The sequence below is a fragment of the Panthera uncia genome, chromosome X (assembly GCF_023721935.1).
Source record: "Panthera uncia isolate 11264 chromosome X, Puncia_PCG_1.0, whole genome shotgun sequence".
Lineage (NCBI taxonomy): Eukaryota > Metazoa > Chordata > Mammalia > Carnivora > Felidae > Panthera > Panthera uncia.
The window spans coordinates 35,512,997-35,532,703 of NC_064817.1; positions in this window are offsets into that span (position 1 = coordinate 35,512,997).

Consider the following 19,707-nt stretch of genomic DNA (forward strand, 5'->3'; position numbering starts at 1 on the left):
TTAAATCCAACTAAATATCCCTGTCTTCTAATTGGTTTGTTTAAACCCTTTACATTTAATCTAATTACTGATATAGTCATATTTTGGTGGAGCATTTTATTATTTGTTTCTGCTTTTTCTCTCATGTGTTTCTTTTTTTCTCTCCCTCTTATTTGTTTCATTCCTCTGTTTTCCCTTACTTCTCTGAGTTATTCAAATACTTTCTAGAATTCCATTTAAATCTCTCCATTGGGTTTTTGATTATATCTCTTTGAATAGTTTTTTCAGTGATTGCTGTAGGGAATATAATATATACACCAAACTTTACACAATCTCATTAGCATTAATATCTTACCATGTCACACAAAATAAGGAAAACTTGTAGTTATATAGTAATTTTAGTCTTCCCCCTTTAGAAAGTTTTCATATGTATTCTGTCTACCTATATTGAAAATTTCATCAGACAACATTATGATTTTTGCTTCTGACAAATATTATATTGTTACACTAAGTTAAAGGACAAAAAAGGATCCATTTTATTTAGGTAGATATTTACTATTTCTGTTGCTATTTAGTCATTACTGATATTCAAGGTTTCCTTTAGTCATTATTCCCTTTCTAGTTGAAGAATTTCTTTAAAGCAAATTTATTAGTGAGAAAGCCTGTTAGATTTTTTTGCATCTGAAAACATCTTTATTTTCCCTTTATTCCTGAAGGATATTTTTATCGGTTATAGTATTCTGGGTTGACAGGAAGGTCTTTTCTTTTAGCACTTTAAAAATATTGTTCCATTCTTGGTCTCCATGGTTTCTGATGAGAAAACTCTGTGCTCATTTGGATCTTTGTTTTCTGTATGTAATATGTTGTTTTTCTGTGGATGCTTTTTAGATTTTATCTTAATCTTTGATTTCCAACAGTTTGTTTATGATGTGCATAGACATGGTTTTCGTTTGGTTTATTCTTTTTGGGGTTCACTGAGCTTCTTAGATTTATAAATTTTGGTTTTCCACAAAACTTTGAGAGCTTTGTGGAAATAGCTCTCAGCCACTATTTATCCAATTTTTTTTCTCCTCTCCTTTTGAAAATTTCATGATACGAATATTAGACCTTTTGATACTGTTCCATAGGCCTGGAGGCTCTGGGATTTTTTTTTTTATCTCAGTTTTTCAGATTGCATAATTTCTAGTGATGTATCATCAAATTTACTAATTCTTTCCTCTGTCATCACCATTCTATCAAGCGCTTTTGATTTTCCAATTTCTGTTATTGTAGCTTTCAAGTTTAGGATTGTCATTTGGTTCATTTTTACAGCTTCTATTTCTCAATAAGAACTTACATCTTTGCATTTCTTTCTAGATTGTTCACCCTTACTCCTTATAGCATGATCATAGCTGCTCTAAACTCTAGTCTGGTAATTACAACATGTGCTTGTCTCCAGGTTGGCATCTGTTGATTGTCCTTTCCCTTGACAATTATTCAAATTTATCTGAATCTTTGTGTGTTGAGTAATTTTGGATTGTATTTGGGCAGTTTGAATACTATATTGTAAGACTGAGGCATATAAAAACTCTCCCAGAGAATGTTATTTTTAAATCTTGTTTCAACAGGCATTCAGTGCTGTTCCATACAGACTACAAGTCTTGAACCAGCTTCCATGGACTGGGGTTCTGAGGTCAGCTCAGTTTTCAAAGCCATTCTCATACTCCTCCAGTTTGTACTTTTTTGCACATCTTCGCCATGTTCATTACAGCTGGCTTCACACATGAGCAATTTGGGACTGAGGTAGTGCTTCATAGAGAGAGTTAAAAATCCCTATTTATAACTTCATCATTTCACTAATTCTCTGATTCTTGAGATTCTTTTACTAGTAGTTTGGCTACAAAGTCAGTGCTTTAATGTCCCTGCATTTTCATGCATTACTTGTGACCAGGCCTCACTTAGGGCAAAAGAGTGCCTTTTCTTTGCTGGCACTCAAAATAGCTTGGGACCATCTGCATCTTGCTGGGGGCAGGGGACTCCTATTTTGTTGCTCATGCTGTTGAGTCCAAAACGGTTTGTCCCTCACTTCTGCTTCTCTGGCTACAGAGAGTGACTGGATCTGACTTTATTTGTGCCTCTTAGTTATTTTGGTTTGGGGTTGCCACAGAGCTTAAGCCAGGATGTAGAAGACAGGGGAAAAGACCCCAGGCAACTCGTTGCTGGGTTGTCCTTTGAGTATTGAATTCTATATCTATCCACCTGCTCTTATTCTTTTATAGTCTTCTAATGGCATCTTTATGTATTTTGTGCAATGTTCTCTGTTATAATCACTTGGGGAGATAGGATAGAATGTATTTACTCTATTTTTACTAGACCCAAACTCACCTGCTTTGCTTTACAATCACATGATATTCATGCTATGAAAAGAAAATATCTGGTTGGGTCGGGGCAGGAGGAGTGTTTTTTAAACATGAAGATTCTCAGGGCCTATCCCACAAAATAAAGCAGAATGTCCTGGGGTGGACTGAAAAATCTAGATTTATGGAATATCCTCAGGAGATTCTGATGAAACTGTCAAGTTATGAACCTACTTTCTGGAACCTGATTTGTAGGTATGACAATTGAGACCTAGATGGTACTCTGTCCACAACCCAGCACATCCTTTATTACCCATGTTTTTTCACCCTGTATGGCATATTTTGTGCTAATAGGAAATATTTTACTACTGCATTAGGGGCCAAGCTCATTAGTGCAACCACTGCATGTTTAAACCACAAGGTAATAGAATAGGACAAATGAGTAAAAATGGCTACTTGTGACAGTTGGAACTGGTTTCTTATAAACATTTTCCACTAGGAAAAGCTTCGTAGACAATGAGCAGAGAAAAATAAGCAGGAAAAAAAAAAGCTTACAAAAATTCAGAAAATTGAAAATTTGGGAAGATTGCCCAGCTGAGCTATTTGGCTAAAAGAAGCCAAATTGAAGGAATGGATCTGAGTCCTCGGCAGAAAAGGAGCCAGAGGAGAAATTTTCAGGTTTGGGCTGAGACTGTAAGGGAAAGATGAAGAAGACAGACTGGCAAACCAAGGCCCAAATGTAACCTAAGAATTGAGGTGAGAACAGGATTGGCTGAACTACTTGTGAAATCACTTCCAAAATAAAGGAAGACCACGATGGGTAAGTTAAGCTGAATCAATCTAGTTTAATTTAACGGGACTCTGTGCTTGTTTGTTCCCACATATATATCATCTTGTCCACCGTAGATGGCCGTGCAGATTGTATGGCACACAATTCCACAAGGCATCTACTCACTTATGCATCCTCTCTAGATTTGTGTACAGCTATATGTGGTAGCCTTTCTTATATCCCTAAGATTTTTTTGCTAAGCAGGAAAATGGTAACCTCTTTTAGATGAAAAAGTGTTTACTATGCTTGAAAGTCACTTGGTGTTGGGGGGAGTGGCTAGTAGTGGAAAGTAACTGGAAAGGCCTTAGTGTAAATTGATTTTAAGATGTATTGGAATCCAGGGGCCCCTGGGTGGCTCAGTCGGTTAAGCCTCCAGCTCTTGATTTCAGCTCAGGTCATGATCTCACGGTTCATGAGCCCCTCATTGGGCTCTGTGTCGGCAGTGTGTAGCCTGCTTGAGATTCTCTTTCTCCCTCTCTCTCTGCCCCTTCCCCACTCACACACACAGTCTCTCTCTCTCAAAATAAATAAATAAATTTAATAAAAAATATGTATTGGGATCAAGAAATGGTGAGGACTCATAAGCTGCAATCATTAAATTTTCTATTACTATAACCCACTTCCCTCCTTCAAAATCTCCCTCATCACCTCCCAGAATGCGTTCCCAAGGGAGACATTTGGCTACAGGACAAGGCCCAACAAACATACACTTTTTGTTACTATCATTCCAACATAACTCCCTGAGCCAACATGGGCGATCTTTTTTTCCCTAGGTCTAAACCCCTAAAACCATTTTTTTCTTATCCTTCTGTGCTAGCCCCCAAATCTTTCAAATCTTACCACATTTGTTGCCCAATCTTATGAAAAATAGACTCAAAGCAAGAAGGATGGAGGGTGTATTGGAAACTGGGGGATGCTGCGGAGTGGTATGAAAAATCTTATATAAGGATTGTTTTTCAAAATGCAATTCTTTCTAAGTATTAGGGTCACCCTGGTATTTTGTCAAAAAAGGTATATTCTTAGCACGTAGTATCTTTATATGTCATGTTGGTACCTAATACTGCAAAGGTGTATTCCTGAAGGCCTGTCTCTATCCCAGAAAAGAATTTTAAAGGATGTTTTGATTTTGTCAAAGAAACATTTGCAAGTCACTTGGGGACTTAATTTATAAATTATCAAATAGTCAGCTACTTACCCTTTGGCCTAGAAATTCCACTGCTAGGTAATTTACCCAAGAGAAATGAAAACACATGTTCATACACACACAAAATTGTAAAAATCAAAATAGTCATAGCAGTCTATAATACCTGTTGGACTTGAAGCAAATCAAATGTCCAGCTTTAACAAAGTAGATAAATAAATTGTGGTATATTCATACAATGAAATACTAGTCAGGCAAAAAGAAAGGAATATACTACTGGTGTATACATCCTAATGGACATTGTGCCGAGCAGAATGTTTGTGAGTGAAAGATCCCAGACACAAAGAAGTAATAATAGCACATACTGCATAATTCTCTTCATGAAGTTCTAGAATAGGCAAAACTAATCTGCGGTGTGAAAAAAAGCAGAAGAGTCGTTGTCTTTGGGTTGGGGTGTAAACTGACTCAGAACAGATATAAGGAAACTTTCTGAGATGATGAAAATATTCTATACCTGAATAGGGCATGTGGGTTACCTAGGCATGTATATTTGTGCAAATTACAGTTAAGATTTTTGCTTTCCAATGCATACAAATTTTACCTCTATGAAGAACTGTATATAAATAATAATTGAGTGGGGAATACAGAGAAGTATATGATGAAAGAAGAATGGCTACATGAGATTTATTATATTAGTCTGTTTACCGGACTTTTTCCATAATACAAAGTTAAAAAACCAGTCTGGAAGTCTTGGAATCTGATCTGATTTCTTTTGCCTGTGTGACTTTTTTGTTGGTTTACTTAAAATTTTTATTTTTTTCAATATGAATTCAAGAAAACAAGAATATCATTAATTCATAAATCCTGAAGTCATTGGTGCTCTCAAGGTTACAAGCTCCATCCATGCTAGGTTTGTAGTTACACTAGCCTTCAGTTTTTATCAGTTACATGCTTTTATAAAATTGATTTTAAAAACCAAATAAATGAATGCTTGAAAGACTCAGAGGACATTATCACATGTTAAGAGTTGGAGGTGGCAATTCATACTTTTTATTTATTTTTTTTAAGTAGACTCCACACCAAGCATGGAGCCCAACCTGGGGCTTGAACTCATGACTGTGAGATCAAGACCTGAGCTAAGATCAAGAGTCTGATGCTTAACTGACTGAGCCACCCAGGTGCCCCCAGTTCTTGCTCTTAATAATAGCCAGACTTTTTAATATCTATGCTTTGTAACTAGTCATGACGGGTATGGTGATCACTCAGAGAGTTAGATAATTAGGGTCATCAGCTTGTATCAGGGTACAGTGTAGACAGTAGTAGACAACCAAACACTTGTTGACTGAATAGCTACTTGACAAGAGGAAGGCTCAGACGTTGTGGCTACCATAAGTTTCCATATAGTCAATAAACTCAATTTTCCGTTTACTTTGTAAGATATCCTTGGGTCACCTCGGTGGCTCAGTTGGTTAAGCGTCTGCCTCTTGATTTCAGCTCAGGTCAGGATCTTGTGGTTCGTGGGATCCAGACCCCGCATCAGGCTCTGCACCGGTAGTGTGTGCTGCTTGGGATTCTCTCTCTCTCCCTTTCTCTCTGTGCCTCCCCTGCACGCCTGCACTCGCTCCCTCTGTCTCTGTCTCTGTCTTTCAAAATAAATAAACTTAAAAAAAAAAAGGCTTTTTTGGCCTAACATGGTGATTTAACTAGTGTATGCAATGTTATTTGTCAATAAATGCACTAAGGTTCAAATAATTGGCTTATGTGTATGTAACACATACAAACATAACATATTCGTTTCCAGGAGCTGCTGTAACAAATTACCACAGGCTCGGTGGTTTAAAACAACAGCAATGTATTCTGACACATTTTTGAAGCCAGAGTTCAAAATCAGCTTTCCTGGTCTGAAATCAAGGTGCTGGCAGGGCCATGCTTTCTGGAGGCTGCCAGCCTTCTTTGGCTTGTGACCTCGTCACTCTGCTCTCTGCCTTTGCAGTTACATTGCTTCTCCTTTTCCATGTATGTTAAATTTCCCCCCGGCTCCCTTTTATAAGGATGCTTGAGGATAATCCAGAATAATCTCCCCATCTCAGGATCTATAACTTAATCACTGCAAAGTCTGCCATATAGAGTAACATTCACAGGTTCCAGGGATTTAGATGTGAACCTATCTTTTGGGGCCATTACTTAGCTTACCACACAGAGCTAATCTAAATTGAAGATTGACTGTAATATATACATCCCAGTTGCTTTTTCCTCATTCATAGAAGCTCATAACACTAAGGATATTTACCATGTAAATATCAACCGACTGGACATTGTCAGTGAAGAATGAAATGTCATGATTCAATAAACTGTTGTTAATAATTCCACAATATGCTTCCAAAACAGATAAATTCGATCAGTTATAACCATTTGTAAACATTGAAAAGAATTCATGAGCATGTGGGTACCTCTGGGAATAATTTGGCCATTAAAAAAGACAGCAAAATAATAAACCAATAGAGCAACTTACAAAGTGTTTAGAAAAAGAAACACTGTTTACACCAGCTACCCACTTCCTCTCTGGTTTAAATTCAAGCACTGCAGAAATATGTTAAATAAGCACATTTAGCATCCTCGGTTTATAAAAATGTCTTTTGTCAGTTTGATGCAAACTTCATTGGGAGAAATAAACAATAAAGCCCAGAATTACTGTTCCAAATTGCAATTGCTGAAAGCAGGGAAGGACAGTGAAAAACCTCGAACAGAAATGACACTTAAAAATAAATCCTTGAGTGACTTCCAGGCTGTCTAATAATCTATTTCCCATAGCACAGAGCATTTGTTGTCTCTCATCTGAAATGGATGGTTTTGTCTGGCTGGAGCTTACACATATGTACATTTGTTTATTCTCTGAAGGTGATTCTTCATCATAAGGTATTGGAAACAGATTCTCCAGGGAAAACATCTGTTCAGCTATAATGCTAGCATCTGCCAAGTTAGGTGTCCTAAGAAAAAAGAACTTTATCTTGGTGGTTCAGGGACCTCAAATCCACAAGCTAACACAATATCAGAAATCCGCAAGCTACCATAGTATCAGATAGACAAGCTGCATTTCTCCTCCATTGCTCCTGCACATAGTCTGGCTCTGGCTATGCCAGGCGCAGAACACATCGGGAGATGGCATTCTTTGGTCCTGGGGTCAATTCTGGAGGCAGAGGCCATTTGGTCCACTTAGCAAAAGGTCCTCAGACCAAACTAGACACTGGCTCTGCATTAACATTTCCTTAGAACTTTCCCTGTTGCTTCAGGTGGGCTTGATATTTATGGATCCGACGTCTTGGGTTTGGCACAACATGAGAGAGATACAGTGTGGTGAACAGGAACATGAGCCCTGGAGCCAGACTGCCATGGTTCAGGTGCTCAGCTCAGCCACAACTGTGTTACTTGGACAAGTTACTTAACCTCTCTGAGCCTCTATTTCCTCATGTGTGAAATAGAGATAATTATTTTGGAGTTGGATGTAAATACACAAGAGGTTTAAAAGCACTATATGCAATCTGGAAGTATGTGCTCTTAGAACTGTTTAGAATGAATAACAAAATCACTGCTGCTGACCTAGTTAAACCTAGGTAATAACTAACCCTTTGATAAAAGCTCCCTGGGGAGCAGCTCTGAGACTCCAAAGGATTTTAATCTACATATATCCTTACTTGACTTCAACTCTCTTTAGTCCAACACAATTTATGGGCTTCCCTCACCTTTAGCCTGTGCTCCCTGCCGTGGGGATGGTGAGAAACGGGAGAACTTTCTGGAATTCACAGGGGATCTGTAAGACCTGAGCTGATGGGTCTTCAGCTCCCACTCAATTCCCATTCCACAAATGTTTTCCAAGTGTTTCTGGAAGGTAAGGCATTTTGGTGCCGAGGAGGATTTTGGTGCTGGCAAAAACAATTTTTGGTTCTAAAATATGTCTACTGTCCCTATTTTTCTTGATCAGCCCTTATCTGATTCTGCCTCTTGTGTTTAACTCTGTGCTAACAGCTTCCTTTGCTCCTTCTTCTGTATTGTTCCTTTATCCACTATAATGCAGACCCACATTGCTGTCATTCCTGGAGTCCATAATGAGGTGCCAATGAGAAACTTAAAAAGTTGAAATGAGATTTCTTCTTGACAGTTAAAGTTGAAAAGCCATATGCAATCGATTAGAAGGGAGAATTCATTGCTTAAAGAGGCAGCATGGCTCGGGGCGCCTGGTTGGCTCAGTTGGTTGGGCGTCCAACTTTGGCTCAGGTCATGATCTTGCGGTTCGTTGAGTTCAGGCCCCGTGTCAGGCTCTGTGCTGACAGCTCAGATCCTGGAGCCTCCTTTGGATTCTGTGTCTCCCTCCCTCTCTCTCTGCCCCCTCCTGCTCACGCTCTGTCTCTCTCTCAAAAATAAATAAACATTAAAAATTTTAAAAAAAGAAAAAAAGAGGCAGCATGGCTCTTGGACCAGCAAGCCTGGACAGCAAGCTCTGTTGACATTCCTGAAGAAAAAACAGTCTTGATAGTGGTGGAAAAGGACTGCCACACCTCAGGAATCTGGGTTGAGTAGAGTGGTCGGTAGAGGATCCTTGGCAAGATTCTCCCTATGCTGGGTGAGAAGGCTCAGGCTGCTTCAGCTGAAGAATATTTCTCAGGCTCACCTAAATTCTCTTGCTCTGAATCCATAATCATCAAGACCCCTGGCCTCCCACACAGAGTGAATGTGCTGATCTGCCCCCAGGAGTCTTCTGTTACTCTTGATATTTTTATTTCTCACGGTACATGGATGAACCATCATTTTGTCAGGTCTACCATTTTGGTTCCATGAACTTGCTGAGTGTGAGGATACATCTCAGACCGGGGGCCAAGAGCAATGTCCAGGCCAATCAGGTTCTTGGGTCTGCCACCTGAGGCCTAGGCTTTGTTCCATGCTAGTGTTGCCCAGTGATTACTACCTTTGACAAACAAATAACTTCTTGGGGCACCTGGGTGGCTCAGTCCATTAAGCTTCTGACTCTTGGTTTCGGTTCAGGTCATGACCTCATGGTTCATGAGGTTGAGCCCTGCATCGGGCTCTGCACTGGCATTGTAGAGCCTACTAGGGATTCTCCCCCTTTCTCTCTGCCCCTACCCTGCTTGTGCTCTCTCTCTCACACACACACAAATAAATAAATAACATTAAAAAAATTACTTCTTGCTTGGATTGACACATCACTTTCCTAACTAATTTCTCATTTTTTCTGCCTCTTGGTTCTTTCCCGTCTTGTCCTAACTGCAAAGGCTTCTCCATATCAGTTTGCATTTTATCACGTCACTTACTCAGGACACTACAATAGCTAGCTATTGCTTTCCAAAAGGATTTAGAGTCATGGGCTCACATAACAGATTCCCACCAAAGAATGTTTTGTCCCATTCCGACTGCCAGACTACCAGAAATGTGATGATCAGAGCTCCATTCCTTTGTATATAAATGTGTTTTTCTCTTCTGGCTGCTTTAAAATTTTTCTCTTTATTTTTGTTTTTCAGCATTCAGACTATGACGTACCTATATCCTTGCTTCTTTTGTATTTACACCACATGGGGGAGGGGTCACAGCTTCCTGAATATGTGGGTTGTTGATTTTAGTAAATATGGAAACATTTGGTCAATGTTTCTTCAAAGAATTTTTAGGTACCATTTGTTTCTCTTTCCTCCATCTGAGAATCCAGTTACAGTAATGTTAGATTGCTTGATCCCATCCTGCAGGTCACTGTGATTCATTTCACTCTTTTTTCAAATTTTGTTCAGTCTGCGCTTCAATTTGGGTAATTTTTTCTGCCTTGTTCTCAGTTTTTTGATTCTTTCTTCTGTCAGACCCAATCTACTATCAAAATCATTAAGCAAAATTTTGCTTTTTGATATCGTATTTGTTTTACTTCTAGAATTGTTATTTGGATTTTTTTTACAGTTTAAGAATCTCTCCTGAAACCTCCTATTCCTCTACTATTTACCCATTTTTTTTTTTTGCTGTGAATTATTTAACAAATTTATCATAGTAATTTACAAATCCTTGTCTGCTAATTACAACATCTGAATCATCTAGGGGTCTGTTTATATAGACTGCTTTTTCCCACATATTCCTGTTTGGTTTTTTAATTTTTTTAAGCTTATTTATTTATTCTGAGAGAGAGAGAGAGAGAGAAAGAGAGAGAATGTGTGTGTGTGTGTGTGTGTGTGTGTGTGTGTGCAGGGGAGGGGCAGAGAGAGAGGGAAAGAGAATCCCAAGCAGGCTCTGCACTGTCAGCACAGAGCCCAACACTCGGGGCTCAATCTCACCAACCATGGGATCATGACCTGAGCTGAAATCAAGAGTCAGATGTTTAACTGACTGAGCCACCCAGGTGTCTCTTAGTAATTTTTGATTGTATACTGCACAATACATTATAGAGATTCTGGATTCTCTTATCTTCCTCTAAAGGGTGTTGAGTTTTGTTTTGGTAAGCCATTAAATTACTTGACTTTTTTGGAGATTTGGTTTGATGCTTCTGTAAGCAGCTCTATCTTAGTTTTGTCTTTTGTCCTTAGATAAATCCCTTAATCTTGCCATATGGTACATATTACAATGATGCAACATGGACAGAATTACAGTGGAAAGTCTGAGGTGTTTACTAGGCCCCTCTAACCCAAGACTACCCAACTGCAAATTCTTTTTCCTTTCCAGTGGGCAGTTGTTAAAACTGCTATTTAGTTTTCAGCTTTCCAGCTACTGTTTTTCTCCTAGGCTCCATGGAGTCTTATCCCCTGTGTTACAGTTGAGATATCAGTCACAGATTTGAGGAAGGTTTGCATGCACACTTTGTGATTTCCCTCTCTGTGCTCCATCTTCTCTGGGATTTCCCCCTCCTCAATTCCCAGTTGCTCTGTCAGGTCTAAATTCTATCTTAATAATCTTCAGGTCAAGAAAACTCAAGATTTCTGCTTTGGCCATATCTGGCAGATTGCAAGACTGAAGAATATCCTTTCAAAAGACAGATAAAAAGACATATACAAATGTGAATCTCAGCCAGTGTGATTCCTGTTGCATAGGCCAAATTTCCTCCAGTTTCTTCCTGCTTTAGGTTACTGTCCAGTGCCTCCAAATAGCCATTTTATATGTTGTTCAGAGTTTATAGTTGTTATCAGTAGAAGTGTTAGTCCAATATCAGCTGCACCACCATGATTAGAAGTCCTAGGTTCCCTCTCTGACATTGTAAACTATCCCTACAGTGGTTAATGCATGAAACTCTTATTGCCTATAAGTACATTTTCTAGGACAGCAGCTGGGGTTCTCTTTGATTGCTTGACCATGGCCACGGGTCCCTAGTGACCGGCTATTTCCTGCCCATCTCATCTGCCCACCTACGGCAGCTATTTTGGCACAACGGGAGCTTGTGGGAGTGATGTTTTTAAAGTGATGTGAATTGTTATAGTAACTGACCAGCTACTATGAGGTTAACTGGGTGAGTATCAGAAATATACAATACACTCATGGAACTCTTTGGGAAGCCAGTATAACAATTTGGGACAAATACTTTGGTGTCAGATAGCCTATGGTTGATTTTGAGTGATTCACTTAACTTTGGTGAGTGTCCATTTTCTCATGGTAAAAGAGGGATATTATCTCACAGGGTCATTGTGAGAATTAGATAAGTGGATACATCTAAATATAGGTGTAGATCTAAATATAGATGTAGATAGATAGAGATACAGACTGACTGATACGTATGCACACACACACAAAGCCTCTGGCATTAAGTGTTCATTAAATTGTCGCTAAAAATTTGACAAGTCAAGAAATCATCTTTGCTATGACCACACTGTTAGAGAGGGTAAAAGGAACAAATTCAGGATGAATTTTCCCTGGATCACCGTTTCTCAGAATGTGATCAATAGACTCCCTGAAACAGAATTATCTGAGGTTGATTGTTAATAAATAGATTTCCTGGATCCCATCTTAAAACTACTAAAACCAAAACCAAACTGGCAGGGGTGGGTCTAAGAAAACAAATTTCTAATCAACTCCCCAAGTAATTCCTATTCTCATTAAGTTATAAAAACTGGATAATTCAGAGACAAAGAGATGTTTCTTGTGTGGGAATGGAGGGTCTGGAAGACTTTGAACTCCTGCCTCACCTTCCAGAAGTCTAGATTTTATTGCCATTTTGGCATTGATGTCTATAAGCTTATTATTTTAGATGGAGACTGAAAAGTTTTAGTCACCCTTAAGTGTCTGGCTGGAGGGCGACTGCAGAATGATTAAGCCAAAAGAGGTTATAATTCATCCTTCAAATTCACGGTTAAAGGCATTTTGCTGTATAGCTCCTCACCTGTAAAGTATTCCACAGCTCTTAAATCATCCTTTACTAAGTGGAAATCCCAGCTTCCTAAAAGAATAGATATTGATTTAAATCTTTCATTTCTCTTGCTTTCAACAAACATGTTAAAAACAATTAAATTTTGGATTCCACTTTGCATTCCCTTTTTTAATATATATTTTTGAGAGACAGAGTGTGAGCGGGGGAGGGGCAGAGAAAGAGGGACACATAGAATCCGAAGCAGGCTCCAGGCTCCAGGGTGTCAGCACAGAGCCCAATGCAGGGGCTTGAACTCATGAACTGTGAGATCGTGACCTGAGCCGAAGTCAAACGCTTCACCGACTGAGCCAGCCAGGCACCCTGGCATTTTCGTTTTTAGTGTGAAATCATGGCAGGGTTTTGTGATATACTTCATACTCATCTGGACTTAACACAGCATAGGGTAATTATAAGGATCTTGGACACAGTGAGATCACGGTTCTTAAAATCTGAGGGTTTTGGGGGGAAGGAAAAAGAAGTTCCTATTTTCAGTGAACAAATAAGACTGAGTGTCACCAAAGTCAGAGGGAAGAGAGGGAAGGATAAGGGCTCACAAGGATGAGTCATAGGTATGTAGTATATTGCCTGTCCCTCAATAGGTACTTCCCAGGGACTTGTTGCATGGGCAAATGAATGAATACATGTTAAGTGCTTGCATTTGGAACTGATGTTATTCCACTTGTGAGTGACTGAATCGCTACATCCTGTCTTAGGAGCCTCCTTCTCTCACTTTCTCCGCTGCTGGAATAGAAAGATTTTAGAAAGCGTCAATTGCTGGGGGCTCCTGGGTGGCTCAGTTGGTTAAGCGTCCGACTTCAGCTCAGGTCACGATCTCACAGTTCGTGGGTTCAAGCCCCATGTTGGGCTCCGCACTGATGGCTCAGAGCCTGGAGCCTGCTTCAGATTCTCTGCTTCAGATTCTGTGTCTCCCTCTCCACTGCCCTGCTTGTGCTCTCTCTCTCTCTCTTTCTCTCAAAATTAAATAAGCATTTAAAAAAACAGTGTCAATGGAGCGCCTGAGTGGCTCAGTCAATTGAGTGTCTGACTTCAGCTCAGGTCATGATCTCACAGTTTGTGGGGTCGAGCCTCTGATCGGGCTCTGTGCTGACAGCTCGGAGCCTGGAGCCTGCTTCGGATTCTGTGTCTCCCTCTCTCTCTACCCCTCCCCCACTCATGCTCTGTCTCTATCTCTAAAAAATGAATAAACCTTAAAAAAAATTTTTTAAAAAGTGTCAACTGCTAAAGTTGCTAAATGGCCACCAGGCTGGGACAGAGCTGGAGATGATCTATCAATGCCCCCCTGCCCGTGGCTCCCTCTATGGGCATGCTTCTCTCTATCACCCCACAACCCACTCCTCAGAGGAGTTTCCAGCTTACTCATCTATATTGCCTCCCTGAGCACTACTCAACTCAGGGGTCTTTCCCTACTGCCCTTCAAAGGAACCTTCCTGAAAATCTTACCAGACAAGTGATGAGCAGAATCTATAACCATGAAACAAACCCCTTTGATCTGGAAAAAATAAATCCAACACTGGGCGAGAACTGACAGATACCTGCTCATGAGCAGCGGTGGTGGTGTTGTGGATTTGCTTACTAGCTGTTTCACTTGCTGAGGGAATTGTTTTAATTTTGCAGGCGGTGGCAGACCTGGAGAAACATACTCTAATATGCAAGGCACAGGCCCCAATTAATGTTTCACCCATTGTGTGCAGCTTGACAGTTCTCCTGACTCGTTGCAATCATAAGTGTGAAACTCTGGGGGTTTCCGTTAAATTATGTTGTGACACGCAGACTAATTTTTTTCATTCCCAAACCTTACCTTCTATTGCAAGAATTTTAGGGCTCTGCCTTTATGCAGTGACTGCCTACCTGTACACACATAAATAGTAAACCGTGTTTTGTTCGCAAAAAGACTTGTTGGAAGTGTAAGGCACATCCCATCTCTCTTTATTGTGGCTACTGTTTCGAGGCAAGTGGTCACACTATGAAAAGTTGGCAGTTAACACAGGATACTACAGACCGGTAGCTGATGTTTGGTGAATGATTTGTATTGGCAGACCAGGTACCGAACAAATTGAAGGCCATTGTTAAACATTCCTGGGTTATAGCAGACACTGTCGAGGTCCTGCTCGCATCCCCTCATTCACAGCACCGGGAGTGGGTTGAATAGCGGCCTCCCAAAAGATATGTCCATGTCCTAACCTCCAGAATGTGCAAGCCGTGACCTTGTTTGGAAAAAAAGAGTCTCTGTAGATGTAAGGAAGTTAAGGATCTTAAGATGAGATCATCTTAGATTTAGGGTGGGCCTGAAATCCAAAGACAAGGACCCTTGGAAGAGAAGAGGAAAACACAGAGAGACATGGGAGAGATGGGGACGTGAGGACAGAAGAAGAAACTGAGGTGATGTAGCCACAAGCCAAGGAAAGCCTGGAGCCGCCAGAAGCTGGAGGAGGCAAGGAAGGATCCTTCCTGAGGCCTTCTGCAGGAGTGTGGCCCCATTGACACCTTGATTTCAGACTTCTAGTCTCCAGAACTGTTACTGTGAAAGAATCCATTTCTGTTGCGTTCAGGCCCTTGGTTTGAGGTCATTTGTTATGGCGGCTCTAGGAGCCGGACTTCAACCTGCCAGAACCTGCATTTCTTTACCCAAAGCCTTCCTCTGGATGCCAAGACCTACCCCGCCCACTTGTTGAGCAGGCTAGGCCAGCTGCGTGTTGTGGGGGGCGGGGGTAGGGAGGGAATGAATGCCCCTGATTCAGCAACTCTCATCTAAGGACTGATGGGAGTCAGTGCATGAAGTCACCTTGGCAAGGGTGACTCTGAGGCATGTAACCTCTATCCTGGCTTCTAGAATTCAGCTCCAGTTGCTCCCTTCCCCACTTTCAATTGTCTACTCCCATACCAGTTTTTGCTGGTATAATCTCCCAAATAAACTACTTCTACTTAAAGGCTTGTCTCAACTCAAGGTCGGCTTCAGTGGGCGGAGGGGGGAGGGGAGAAGGGGTGGGACCCAAAATAAAACATGGATATAAAAGAAAGAACACATTGTTCTGGTAGCCTAGAGAAGGTACAATCTTAGTGATGTGGTGCCTTGGGCAGTCGCCTGGTCTGTTTTATGAAAGTTGTCTGATTCGATCCTTATTTGTACCAACATAAACCTACTGTCATTAAAAATGATCTCTCAAGATATATATCTATCCACAACCTCCTTTTGAAAAGGATGTGAGGTAGCATTTGAATTGTGATATTTAGGGGCACCTGGGTGGCTCAGTCAGTTAAACATCTGATTCTTGATTTTGGCTCAGGTCATGATCCCAGGGTCATGAGACAGAGCCCCGCATCAGGCTCCACGCTGAGCACCGGAGCCTGCTTAACATTCTCTCTCTCCCCCTCTCTCTCCCCCTCCCCTGCTTACACTCACTCTTTCTCAAAATAAAATAAACTTTGAATTGTGATATTTTATATATCATGTTGAATTCTTTTATTCTCTCCACTACAGAAGAATATTATGGTTTCCTGGCACATAATTGGTGCTCAATAAATATTTGTTAAATGAATGATTTACCTAAGATATACATATTTGGATATAATATTTCAGAAAGCCTACCATATGTATCATAAAATTATTGTAGAGAATATTATGGAAATGAGTAGAACATTTGTCTTTCCTTTCAAGTGAAAATGTTTGATTGATACTATTTTCTAGACCACTGTTCAATGTAAAATTCACTTTAATTTAGTTAATAGCCATAAGTAGTTTATCATATTTCAACTTTCAACTGTTCATCAGTCTCTGCTTTATGTGAATAAATGATTAATAATATCCCTGCCCTCAAGTTTGGGGTCAGTGTTAGTGAATGGCAACTTGCCATTTTTACCTTACACCAACATGCTTTTCTCTCTCTTAACAATCAGCTGCTCTTTTGCAGACTTTGAAAATTCTTTATCTTCAATTGTTCAAGTCTAAGTTAGTTACTTCTTCCATACACTGTGAAAATTTAAAAAAAAGTTATGATTTAATAATAAGTAAAAATGCCATAATTAATTTTCCAGATATCATATTGCAACTTTCACATTATTTGTTTTTATTCAGTATATTCTCCCCTTCTTGGTTCCCAAAGACTCTTCCTTTGCTTTCATTTATTTATTTATATATTTATTTTTTCAAAGTTTATTTATTTATTTTGTGAGAGAGACAGTGAGTGGGACAGAGGCAGAGAGAGACAGAGAGAGGGAAAGAGAGAATCTGCTTGGCATCCTCACAAACCATGAGAACCTGAGCCGAAGTCAGACGCTTAACCGACTGAGCCACCCAGGTGCCCCTTCCTTTGCTTCCATTATTTATTTTATTTTATTTTATTTAAAAAATTTTTTGAATGTTTACTTATTTTTGAGAGACAGACAGACAGAGAGTGAGCAGGGAAGGGGCAGAGAGAGAGGGAGACACACAATCCCAAGCAGGCTCCAGGCTCTGAGCTGTCAGCACAGAGCCCGACATGAGGATTGAACCCACAAACCGTGAGGTCATGAGCAGAGCCGAAGTTGGATGTTTAACTGACTGAGCCACCCAGGCACCCACCTTTGCTTCCATTTAAACAAGTGAACTGGAGGGGTGCCCGGGTGGCTCAGTCGGTTAAGCATCCGACTTCAGCTCAGGTCATGATCTCATGGCTTGGGGGTTCGAGCCCTGAGTCAGGCTCTGTGCTGACAGCTCGGAGCCTGGAGCCTGCTTCAGATTCTGTGTCTCCCTCTCCCTCTCTCTCTCTCTCCCCCTCCCCTGCTCGTGATCTCTCTCAAAAATAAATAAACGTTAGAAAAATCTAAGTAAGTGAAGTGGAGTGCCTGGATGTCAGTCAGTTAAACGACCCACTCTTGATGTTGACATCTGTCAAGATCTTGCATGTTCGTGGGTTGGAGCCCCATGTAGGGCTCTGCTCTGACAGTGCAGAGCCTGCTTGAAATTCTCTCTCCCTCTCTCTCTGCCCCTTCCCTGCTCTCTCTCCCTCTCAAAATAAATAAATAACAAGTTTTTTAAAATAAAAAATAAGTGAACAAGAGAACCAAAAATCCCCAAGTGGAGAAAAAGGTGACTATTTTCTCAGAACACTTTTCGCTAAATGCTAAGTCTGTCTTCGCATTTAAAAATGCTTGCTTGTTTAATGTTTGCCTGAAATGGTTAAGTGAATCTTCTCCAAATATTGGTAAAATGTTTGTGAAACCACTGATTTCATTGCTCTTTTTTTTCTCTTCTCAAAATACTGAGGAGGCAGCCTGAAGTTCAAGGAAACAAGTTCATAAACAAAAGGTCATAAACTCTACAGGATTTTAAAAATAGAAACTTTTAGCGCAGTTAGACCCTGCTGTTGCCAAAGTGTTTTAGTTTCAAAACTACCTGGAAATAACCGCACAGTCCACTCACTTTTAAAAAAAATATTATTTGTAGCCTTTTAAAAAGGTACTGCCCACTCAGTGACATTTTTTTCCCCTAAGAAAATACAGACAATGATGAGGTTCAAGTTTGTTGAAGAAAAAGGACGACCGACAGTGGAAAAGTCTGCTGACATCATACAACAAATAAATGACTATTTCCCTCATTCCAAAAGCAGCAGCCTCTTTGTAAATTCTTATTACTCATTTCTTAACAAAACACTTTTGGGTTCATGCATTCAATCAAGAAATCTTTATTGAAGGTTTCATAGATCTTTAGAATGAAGTAGATAATCCTTCTTGCTTCCATTTATTAATTTATTATCAAAATGCCATTTGCTGGAAAAATATGAGCACATTTTATATTAATGTAACCAGACAGTGTATTAACTTTAATCTTTAATAAAAATTTACAGAGTGGGACCGAAATGTGATAATGTTTCAATAACCCATTCTTATTGTCTATGTTCACAGTGAACCAAATGCTTATCCCTGTTTTCCCAGAGCAGGAAACAAAGTAGTTTTTATCAAAAGGAAGCCATTTGCTGACATGTGGATTTGCGTGAGATTTTAAACGTGGTGTGGAAAGTGCAAAGTCTGGGGACAAATGTATAAGAAAGAAATTAAACTGAGCTATTTGTATTGAAGTACAAAATTCCAGGCATTAAACAACTGATTGATCCAAGTATGAAACCAAAGTTAAGATCCCATTATTGTGTCAGTCTTTGAGGGAGAAAAAAAAAATCTCATCGTCTAGATTTTATCATAAATGCCGGTGCAAATAAGTTTTCAGTTGGGGGTTATGAATTGAATTTAAAGCAGCACAAAGTACTGTATTAACAACTTTTAAGTATGTTATTACCTTACGCAGCAATCTGTCCAGACATCACAGAAATAAAAAGGGAAGCCTCAGAGTTTCTGCAGAAGCAAGAATTTCACATGATTTCCGTTGTTCATTTCTGGGCTAATCTGCTATCAGTGCACTTCTCCCAAGGACCTGGCTGTGATTTTTACTGGGTTTTGGATGGCTTCATTTTTACACTTGTGATGCCATTTCAGGTGTAGAGATAGAACATTTCTTCCCAATTATCCTTTGCGAAGGTGAGGACTTACTATCAGTGATAATCTAGTAATTTGTAGACCATCCTGCAATGCTTGAGATGGTATTCATACCCAGATCTGCCTAATATCCCGCTGCTTATGCTCACTGAGTAGGATCCTGACAGCTTGTTTGCATTTCCTGAGTGGGCACTGGGCGCTGGTGGCGTGTGTGTGGAGGGCAATGTCCTGTGTGGTCGGGTGGTAAGAAAAACCCAGTTCAGAAAGCTCAGGGATTCTCAGACCTTGACTGTAGGTCTTAGGTTATAAAGTCTTACCTGGCCATCTAGTGCAGCAGTTGAGATATCAGGAATATTTCCTATTCTTTGCTCTGGGTCAACTCACCAGGAACTGTGTGCTAATCTGGCCTCTCCCCTGGCCAAAATGTAAAGTCAGGGCTCCTGGGTACCGTTCCATCGTCACCTAAGACAAGGGGGATCTGTGACAAATCTCTGCTAACAGTGTATCCTTGCACAGGTAGTTTGGTTTCAAAGACTTTGCAAAGAAATTTACAAGAGAA